Raw genomic sequence first — 11,414 nt, forward strand, 5'->3', positions numbered from 1 at the left:
CAAATTTTGTAATAACTTTTAATCAAAATTTGTTAGGTTAATATTTTAATTATTAATTTTAATCAAAACTAAATGGGACTAACTAAAATATCGCAAAAAACATTATAATCATATCAGTCAAATCACCTACTTAGAGAACAATACAAATTCCAAGAACAAGTTAAGAAATTAGAGATTTAGTGAATTTGACAATTAAAAATCCATATAGATCCAACCTAATAAGATTAATGACTTCTAGAAGATTTTAGAAATAAAACAATCAAGATTACCATTTTTAGCTCAAAACAATGTACTTATGCTAAGTTTTAAGAAAAAATACATGAAATAAACTCAACACAGTAAGAGAAGCCATCTTCGTACGAACGTCCCATGACAATAACTTGTTATCAAATCCTGAAGTAATTAACAAACCTGCAACAATCAAGATCATAATAAGAACTTGGACAAAATAAAGCTTGACCTTGATAAACCTATCATTTGCCCAAAACAAACATTCAAACAATTTATAATTACTCTGAGCTTCCCAACATTCTCTTCAATGACCCTGTTTCCTATCTTATCTCATCTTGTGTCCATTCAAATAACAAATGAAAAACAATAAAATTAAAATTTTATAACTTATAACCGAAACAAATAGAAACAAGGAGCAAAGGTTAGGTAAGTAGCTTACATGTTTCATTGGAATATCCTATGCATGTTGCTATGTCATTGTGATTACCCATTTGGTCAACGATTTCCGAATGCAAGTCATACCTATAAATTTGAGCATATCAGAGGAAAAAAAACAAGAAAAAGCAATTGATACATGTAATTATTTGGTTATTCTAGAAGATTAGAAGATTAACTCAATTGGAAAAGAGTTGATTCGCCCACTAAAGAAGAGATTGTGAATTCAACTCTTACACTCAATATCGTCAACAAAAAACGCAACTCACTTAACTTTTAGATTTGTTATAGAAGAATTCATAAAAAAATCAAAGCTCATTATAAGACTAGTAACTATGGCTTCTATATGAAACATGTATTGAAGAATTTTATCTTGAATCTGAATATCTATATAAAAAGAGTCCAACAAAAGAATAAAAAACCACAAATTACAAAAATGAAACTTCCTTAAAAGAATCATCAAAATAAATAAATCAATCACTTATGTGAAGTAAACTTATTTATCACTGCCTAATTTTTACCAACAAGCTCAAACTATTGCTATTTTATTTTTCTTTCAGTAAATTAACTAATTTTCCAATGCAGGTGTCATGATCTTATTCTCTCGTGCTGTCACAAATACTCTCAACAAGAGATAGTAGAAATCCATCTGCCCCATGTTTAGCCACAAAGGAAATTGATATTGGAAGATTATCATACATTCCCAATGGTATGCTTACATGCAAACAAATTTTAAAAAAAAAAGTCTTGTAAGTTGTAATTAATTACTGTTACAAAATTCTAAAGTCCAATGATAGAGATAGATATATACCTGGCAACCACCAGATAATCCAGCAATAGTTTGAAGCATAAAAGCCTTTTCATTAAATTCTTTTAATTCTGATGGACTTGTCTTCAACTTTGGTGGTGGCCCTGAAACTGTAGGGAGCATGATAACACCAAAGTCCTGCAATTTGATCACACACATTTGAACAACTGACACTGAGACACTGACTCACTGACACACCTTTTTTTCAAAGACGTCGGTGCTATATTGATAAAAACTAATTACAAAATATTATGAGTGATTAAATATTTGCAGAAAAATACCCCAAGAAGAGCGGTAAAAGCATCACGCCATTCTCCTTTCACAGAATAAGCAACATCAATATTCTCTCCGGTTGAATTTCGAGTTGCTCCAACCATTGGAAATCTGTTTCAACCCAAGGAACAAACACAACCTTCCCATCATATATCCACACCAACATCACAATGTGCTAATGCCAGAGATTGTCCAAAAAATAAGCAAAAATATTCATTACTACAAGTTCTTATGTTCAAGCTATTTTTAGTTGGTCAAATGATAAGATTTTTCAATTTGCTTACCAAAGGTGTAGGTCCTCTCACAACTCTTCCTTGGTCATTGTACTGAGATCCATGGCAGGGGCAGATGAACTTGTTCTCAGCTTGATTAAAAGGCACGACACACCCGAGTGGAGTGCATACGGCGTTAATTGCAAGTGTTCTATCTTTCTCTACTACAAGGTAGGTAGGATCACCCTGTTATATAATATCATGAAAGTAGATATATTCATTTTCACTCTTCCAAAAAGTTTCTCAAGTGTTTATAGCATTACAGCTTATCTGATAAGTGTTTATGTATAAGTTATTTCTATAAATTTTGCAAACAACTTATGAAACGACTTATAATGTAATGTTTTAATCAATTAACGATTTTACTCTTACCTTTAATCCTTGTGTAAGAGTACGGTCACCAGATCCATGAACCTTGAGCCATTCTGATGCAACTACATCATTGCCAATGGAATCCTTGGCAACGGTACGATCAGTTGAAGAACCTAAGCGGTAAATTTTTTTCCAAGACAGGTTAATAATTTGGTATATGAAGAATCATATAACTTTTGGATGCCAAATGCAAAAGGTAACTAGTAATATAGTAGACTACTAATAGTTCTCTTGTATGATACATCTTATTAGTGCATGTTTGGTATTGCGTTGAGTTTGTCATAACCACGGTGAGATCAACGTGAGTCTGTCAACCAGCAGTGATACCAAACATACACTTAAACACCGACCTTTCAAATTGAAAATATGATTGTGACACTGACAAGTATTGGTGTCTAAGATTAACATAAAATTTTTACATGCGGTTAGACACAATCACTTCTATTTCCTAATTTATTATCATCGTCTAAGTATCGGAATCAGTATCATGTTCGATGTTTATGTTAAACACATAGAAATCCTTAACCTACACATCAATCCACACAATTGTACAACTCAATACATCACCAACAGGTCTCACCAACCAGACAACAAAACCTTAATTTTTTTAACGACAAAAACTATTATGTTATAAATGCATGTTAGTACTAAAAACCTTAATTTCACAAAGAGATTGAATTTGAATTATTTATAAACAAGAATACAAAAACCAAAAGCATACCCTGGAGGTACAAGGAAGGAACCATATGGAACAAGCATTCCAGCAGTAGGAAGTGAAAGAGCACTAAGAAGAAGCAAAGGTACTTGCATCAACAATCTTAAATTTAACATTCCTAATGGGTTCATCACACAAAGGTCCTTCCCGTGCACCCCACTGAAATCTGTTAAATGACATAACATTATCAAAGTAAACAATGGAATCCTTCAAAGCATTAAGCAGGTTCTTGTCAACTACAGTAGGAAGGGTGTCATCTAAAAGAATATTAGGGCCCTGCAATCAAACTAGAATATGTTACACATAAGTTTCAGGAGACATTTGGGCAAAGAGATAGATAGATATAGTGGTTTACCTGCTTATCAGGGCCCAAAGCCTAGATTGACCGAGCAGCAAGAAGATCCCAGTCATATTTAGTCTGGAAAAATTCACCTAGTTTCTTTTTGTTCCAGTCAGTGCTAACAACACCATTCTCTATGTCTTCTGCCAGACCTCTTTCTAGTGGCTCCGCAATCTAAAGAATGTCCAAGAGTTTCATGAGTGAAGTGAAAAATACGCAGCCCAAGAAAAATGTATCTGTGAAATAAGAAATGGACAAATTGAAATGAAGCCTATACGATACCTACCATTGTTATTTTTTTCTTCTTCTTTGGTGTTTCTGCAAAACATTTCATTTATGAAGAATCAATAACTATTTCACAAAATGAGACAACAAGATCTGCTACCTGCAAAAGAATAGGAAAGGACCATCTTCAACAAAGGAACAAATTTAAGTCAACGTCTAACGCAAAAAAATGAGAATCAAAATTAGATGAAAAGGGAAATAGAAAGTGATATATGACCTTGACTTCTACAGTGGCAGATACTATGGCAAAGAATGCAGAGTAAAAGTTCAATTTGTGAATTTAGTAAAGAGATAGTAATAGACATGGTTAAAACAAGAGTTTCTAGAAAGAAGTAGTAGCGACTATTGGTGGCTTGTACGATAATTGCAACCTGCAACAACATTTTCTACAGCCACTATTGACAACCATCTGTCTTATTAATGGACAATTGCCTTGAAGGATGAGTTTGTTCATACGATTCATCCCAGTTCTCCGTCCAAAAAGTTACCATTACTATGATCAAACACCATAAACTTCCGACAGTTTACATATTTTAGTAATTTAAACAACACAAACATGTCTTTAACAAAGTAGATTTCACTGTCATGTACAACTAAGTGCACCTTTAGAACAATAGTTAAGTGCTAAAGAATAAATTTAAAGTTACCATCAACCGTACCTTAGAATTAGTACAAATGAATGTCGATACTGTCAATTGGAGAAAATATGTACCTGAGATCAGTTGCTGTCAAAATATCACAATACTAATAATTTCAGTCTTTTAAATGCTCAACTCTCATATCATATTACGCAAATTAGTCCTCAGATGATAGTTTTACAGAAACAACCTTGCAAGGCCTGAAGAGAAGTAGCTTTTTGTAAACTTCTTTGGAACTCTTTGAAAGTACCGTAGGAAACGTTGCCTGACATTGAAACAACGATAAACTCTTTCAGCACAGTGAAACAAAAACAGAAAATGCTAGCACAATATCTAATACTGATTTCAAATATCAAAGTACCTTCCTTCTTAAATTTACTCCTCAATCCCTCGATAGAGATTCTTCAGAGATCTGTTATATATGATACAAACTGTTATGATACAAACCCTGTGAATTAGAGAAAGAGATTCATCAGAAAAAATTTACCTCAAGTATTAGGTTTTCAGAAATTCATGAGCAATTTCGACAACTTATTCGAAAGTTGAAGAAGTGATTTCAAAGAAGGAGAAGTGGTGATTTTCATGAGCAATTTCGACAACTTATTCGAAAGTTGAAGAAGTGATTTCGAAGGAAGGAGAAGTGGTGATTTTGATTGATGAAGGAAAGAAGCAATTTTGAGAAAAATCGATGAAGGAGATAAGCGATTTTGAGAATAATCGATTGATGAAGGAGAAAGGGTTTTACGTGTTTCAATAGAAGAAGGAATCGATCGATGAAGGAGAAAAAGTGTTTTTTGTTTGGTGTTTAGATTTAAAAGCTATTGTTTTTATTAAAAATGAATTTTCTAAAAGAGAATAAATATTTTATAAATATATAATAAAAGTTAACTATGAAAATAACTATGGAAAATAATCGAAGTTAGATAGTGGTTTTTTAAATTGAGATTAACTAGGAAAATAATTCGTAGTAAAATTTTGGTAGCTAATCTCTTATTTTCTTGTAGTGTTTGTTTATTGCCGTGATATATTTATCAACGTGAATGATTAAATTATTAATTGCAGTAAATTTGATTCACAATGATCTTGTATGTGGAAAAATTCATAGTCATATGCACATGGTGATCAAATAGTTTTCAAATTTTAAATTTAATTTGGTCAAATTTATTTCGGATTTGTTTAAATATTTTATCTGGAACACTGCATTAGAGTGGCACATCGATCATTATACTTTATCAACTGCCAAGATTTTTAAAAGGTTTGTTTTGTTTTTAATTTGTTGAAATAGTATATTGTGATGCATATATATGGACTGAAGCAATTATGCATCATTTTATTAATAAGACTAATATGCTATGACTTTATCTGATTTAATGTTGTTCTAGGATAATACGTGAATGCCTTACATTTTAGTTGGAATCAATTTGTTTAAAATTTTGATTGAAGTTTATGAATATTTTTTCTCTACTAAAAGATAATCAATTTGTATTATGATGTGAAAACTAGTATTGAAGAATCAAAAGTTTCTTCAATCCAATAGATTTAATGCGTTTTAAAGGAAAATAAAAATCTAAGAAATTGAATTTTTATGACATTAATTATCAAATCGACTAAATTATCATGCAAATATTTTTTGTTTTCTCACAACTAGAAGTTTGTGAAGTTGTTTTTTTAGACTAATATCTACATTTCTGAATTTTTCAGAGTTTTCTTGATAAGTATCACATATATTGTTATTGAATATCTTGTAGCATATGTTCATAAAAAATGGACTTGAAGATTCATTCTTTAGACTTCAAAAGTTAATGATATGGTTAATACTTGTGAGATCATAAATTCTAAATTAGATATTTGAAACACAACATATGAATATTAAGATATTTATTCTTATTAAACCATCACGTTAGTATATCTTAATTCTACTCTTAATTTACAAATTATTCTAGGTTAGTAAAGCTAATATGTCTCATCTAAGTAAACTTTTGGATTTGATGTATTGTGATCATTCAATTGCTTCAATATAGTATACTAAGATGATTTTTGAAAGAATGTTGAGAAATTGTATTTTATATGAATATGTATTTGAGGATATATCTTGATCCAATAATTGGATACTTGTTTGAAGCCTAGTAGGCTGATTATTAATTGATAAATTAATTTTTTCAATATTAGGGTACGAGGTTAAGCTGCTGAAAGTGTGAACCAAAAGTTCAAATGAAAAATTTGAAATAAAATATTAGTATATCATTTTAATCCTCGAAGATCAAAAATAAAATTCATTCACAAAGTTTATGAAAAAAATTAGCTCTTAATGTTCCATTCAAAATGGATTCCTCTATTAGACAACCTGATATTGCAAATGAGTTGTAATCGCACCTGAAGTGTGGTAGGAAAGTCGGCTCGAAAAGAAACTTAATTTAAAGATTACCAAAGTGTGGATATGACAATTCTAAGAGCATTTTGACATAATATATTTTTCAGTTCCAGAAAAACTAATCAAGTTCTTTAAATATGAAATAAATAGATTTTGATAAATTATGTCATGAATAAAATGCAATGGAATCAAAATTAAGATAACCAAACTAAAGTCAATATTAACATTGTCTTTGTATACATATAGCACTAAAAGTGATCAATGATAACGAGACTCATGAGTCAAAGTCTATCAAAGATTATAGACAAGGTGAGTACTTGAAAAAATGAGTATATTCAATTGAAGAAGAATTAAACTCACTTGACAAGTGGCTCCATTTTGGACTTGTAGTCCGAACACCTCAAGGTGTGAAACCAATGAGATATGAGATTTTGTGAAAAAGAAAAATAAGAATGATATAAAGTTTGATTTGTTTCTCAATGATTTTCACATAGAACTGAGATTAAATTTGATGAAATATATCCACCTATAATGGATTCAATTAATTTTTCGGTATTTATTAGCCATGTAGAACAAGAAGGGATTAATTTTAACATGATGGATGATGTGACATCTTATTTATATGACTCACTTGATAGTGACATTACTAAAACTCCCTAAAAGGTTTAATATATTAGAGATACATAATTTTAGATCTCGAGAATGTTACTCCCTCAAATTGACCAAGTCTCTCTATGGGTTTAAACAATATGGACACATATGTCATGATGAATATTTTTTAAGGGAAAGATATACAAATAAGTCCATATGTATTTCTATTTTAATGAAAAAAATATAGAAAATAATTTTCTATAATAATTGTCCATGTAGATGATATAAAATTATTGAAACTTCTGAAGAGATTCTAAAAGCTATAAATTATTTAAACAAATTATTTGAGATGAAAGGACTTGGAAAAGCAAAAGTCCTTACTAAATGAACATTTAGACAATGGAACTTTTATACATCAAGAAGGTTTTATAGAAAAACTGTTAAATCATTTCTATATGAGAATCTCGTATATAGCAAAAATATTAAAATGTTTCTATATGGACAAATCTCGTATATAGCCTACTTCTATGATGTTAGATCATGGGATGTGCAACCAATTATTTTAGACCTTGAGAAGAGAATGAAAAACTAATTGGTCCTAAAATACCATATCATTGTGTAATTCAAGCACTGATATATCTTGCTAATTATACGCTCCATGATATGTTAATTTCTATAACTCTATTAGCAAGATATAGTTCTTCACCTATAAAAATACATTTGAACAGAGTCAAACATATACTTCGTTATCTTAAGGTAAATGGACATTAAAAGGGAAGATTTAAAAGGGAAGATTTTTAAAAGGAATAAACACTTTATCATCATAGGAGAGAAAACTCAATCTTTGATCTTAAACATGAGAACAGATGGATTCTTTGCATCACAAATGAAAGAAGAGCTCCAACTTGGATAAAATCATCAAGTATGCCACTAGCTTTCTCAAGTGGAAAAGATTCCATCATATCAATCAATATCAAAATCATGGGGTATCGCAACTCACTACAACAATTAATCGTGTCTAGACTTTTGAAAGAAGCACCAACAAGAGCAAAAGATATTTTTAAAGAAATATTTTTAAAGAGAGTTTGCAAACAGAAGAAGATTTTGGAAAAAGTGAGAAGATTTTGAAAATATAAGAAGGGGACGAGATGAAGGGACTATCCTAAAGCATAAAATAAAATCTAAGGAAAAGAACGATCTAACTAAAATAAGAAGCCAACACTTGACATTAAGAGTCAAGGTATATTTCCCATCCTCTGGACTATCAACATTAAACCAGCATATTACCATTTGGAGATCCAGATGAACTTATTATCGTTAGCACCATTTGCACCAAATCTTTGGAATGCATCATAAAATCTTGACGAAAATCGGGAAGAGTAACGACTGTGTACAGATGAATTTCTTATCACAATGCCTTGGAATTAACCATCAAGGACTTTCGAGGAAATACCTGCATACACAAATAGAAAAAAATCCAACGCCTTGGAGTAAACTCCAAGGACTTCCAGACAGACTAACACTATAACAAGGTCTAGAGGTGCTAAGTCCAAAAGGTCCAGATCTCCACAATGCTTGGGATAGTAACAAATAGTCCATAGAGAGCCTTAAGTCTTTTTATTGCGTATGTTGATTATTAATTTTTTAGCACAAAAATAAAATATGGTCCAAATGGACAAAAGGAAAATGGCGGAAACATAAACATACGTTCAAATGGAGAAAGGGAAAATAACAGAAACATAAACACGCGTCCAAATGGACAAAGGGAAAATAGCGGAAACATAAACATGATGAATGATAATATGAAGCATAAAGCGAGAAATATAAAGAACAATATAATAAAGTGCAGAAATTAAAGTCACTTTGTTAATTGTTAGCAAGATGACCATCTTGAAACTTGTCAAGTATATCATCGATTTTGGAAATGTTAGCAGGATGACCATCTTGAAACTTGTCAAGTATATCATCGATTTTGAAATAAAGATCGATGGTGAGTGAATGATGATTTAGGGTTTAAATTCAATAAAAGTTCATCAGAAGCTTGATAAAATTAAATTGACTACACGATAAACTTCCATAAGTCTTAAATCAACCGCATACAATCTCTTCCATATTTGATCCTTTTTTTGATTCGGGACAATGAATGTTGCGCTATGTTAAGCAGATCGCCAAGTAACTTATATAGAAGTTACCCTACAACGAGGCAGGTCAACAATTTTTGTGCTAATGCATGCGAGACAAACGATATGTAGATCATTCTCCAAAAGCAATACCGTACGAAAAGAAAAGAGGTAGCGGTCTCATCTTCATCAAGAATCCAAAAGAATTCCAATGATATCGAAGATTTTCATCGACCAAAATAAAAAGAAATAAAAGATGGAATCACATTCAAAGGTTCCTTCCACCTTTAAGTTCAATCACTTAATATTGCGGATTAGGATTCTCATCCCATCGACGCCCTAAGTCCTTTGACTTTGAAGAGGAATTAGACCTCTAAATTTGTAATTCAAAGAAAATATCAAAAGAATGGAGTAGGAGAAGAGTTAGAACCGAAAACAAGTTTAAAAAGGAAAAAAAACCCATTTTGCCTGCAGGAAATCGATTTACCCCTGTAGGTAATCAATTTCCTGAGTGCAGTTTTTCTAATCTGGCGCAAAGTAGAGTGGTGAAGTCGATTTATCTATGTAGAAAATCGATTTCCTGAGCGCAGTTTAAATAAAACAGCATTAGGAAGCACAAACCTTGGTTAAACATATCAACAAACACCTTATGATCTTGGATACCAATGTGCACGAAATTTCCATCAATTCACCATCAAATAACATCAAAATAATAACATAGATGTAGCACACATAATCAACAAAGGATCACATCTTGAAGAATGAATATGGATTTAGAGGTTTACCAATTCTTTCTTAAACTTTGAATCTACTTCAAGAACAAACCACCAAATGCTTTGATCTACCAAAAATGTATGAAGAAAGAGTGTTTGGATGGAGATTTAGCTCAAAGACTAGTGAGATTCAATGTGAATCTCACTAACTTTTTTATGGAAGAAGAGCTTTGAGTGTTTTGGGAGAGGATGTGAAGAGAAATTGCAAGAGTTTTTTTTGGTTTTGCAAGCTTGTCAGATGAAGAGGTAGAAGCCTCTATTTATAGAATTGGAAGTGAGGGTAAGGGCAAATTGGTAATTGTATCTTGGAGATTAATTTGAATTTAATTGGTAAAAATGAGGTTAATGAAGGAAATTAATTAAGGAAATGATGTGGAATATTGGTAATGACAATGAATAATCAAGGAAATGTGATTGGTGCCAAAATGATGTCATGCTTCCCTCTTTTTTAAAATTTCGTCCATGGAAATCGATTTCACATATGGGTAAACCAATTTCCTCAGCAAAATTTTCAAAAATTTTCTTTTTTTGAACTGCTTTTGTTCTTGCTCGATCTCTTCCCTATTAAAAACACAAACAAAAGAAACAAAAATGCATATTTTTGGATTTTGGTTAGTATTAAACAAATTAAACAAACACATGTGCTTGATGGTTCCCCTCAGAGATGAAGTAAACACAACACCGAAAACAGAGCTTTAAGATGGAGCTCTTGATTAATGATTAAGATGCAAATGATATATGATCTTAGGGTCAAAATTGGGGTATGACAAAGTGTTCTTTAAAATTTTTCAAATTTGATCCTACAAGTGAATTAGAATAGTGATTGTTTACTAAATATAACAATTAACAGAAACAAAATGGTCGTCCTTTTAAAATTTATGGGACCAAACAGGACATTAAGGGCCCGTTTGTTTTGGCTTTTTTTAAAAATGATTTTTATAGTGTTACTAAATTTTGTGAAAAAAAAAATTTACAAAGAAACTTTTTATAAAAGCTTCAAATGAGAATTTTGTTTGAATAGTTATTCTTAAAATGTGATTTTAGGTATTTCATCTATTTATGGCAAAAAAAATTGGATATCAAAATTTCAAAAAATCACTTAATTTTGAAGCTATTTCAAATAGATTTTCATAAAAATCATTTTTGAAATACAATTTTTTGAAAAAATTATGATTTTGACTAAGTTTTGG

At 31.0% G+C, this 11,414-nt stretch overlaps 1 pseudogene; it reads right to left on the reverse strand.

Annotated features, from left to right (window-relative positions):
* Positions 1-1,488: 1,488 nt before the first annotated feature.
* On the reverse strand, positions 1,489-4,070 carry LOC131646209 (cytochrome b6-f complex iron-sulfur subunit, chloroplastic-like; annotated as a pseudogene).
* Positions 4,071-11,414: the final 7,344 nt, after the last annotated feature.

This window comes from Vicia villosa, linkage group LG2 (assembly GCF_029867415.1).
Source record: "Vicia villosa cultivar HV-30 ecotype Madison, WI linkage group LG2, Vvil1.0, whole genome shotgun sequence".
Taxonomy (NCBI): domain Eukaryota; kingdom Viridiplantae; phylum Streptophyta; class Magnoliopsida; order Fabales; family Fabaceae; genus Vicia; species Vicia villosa.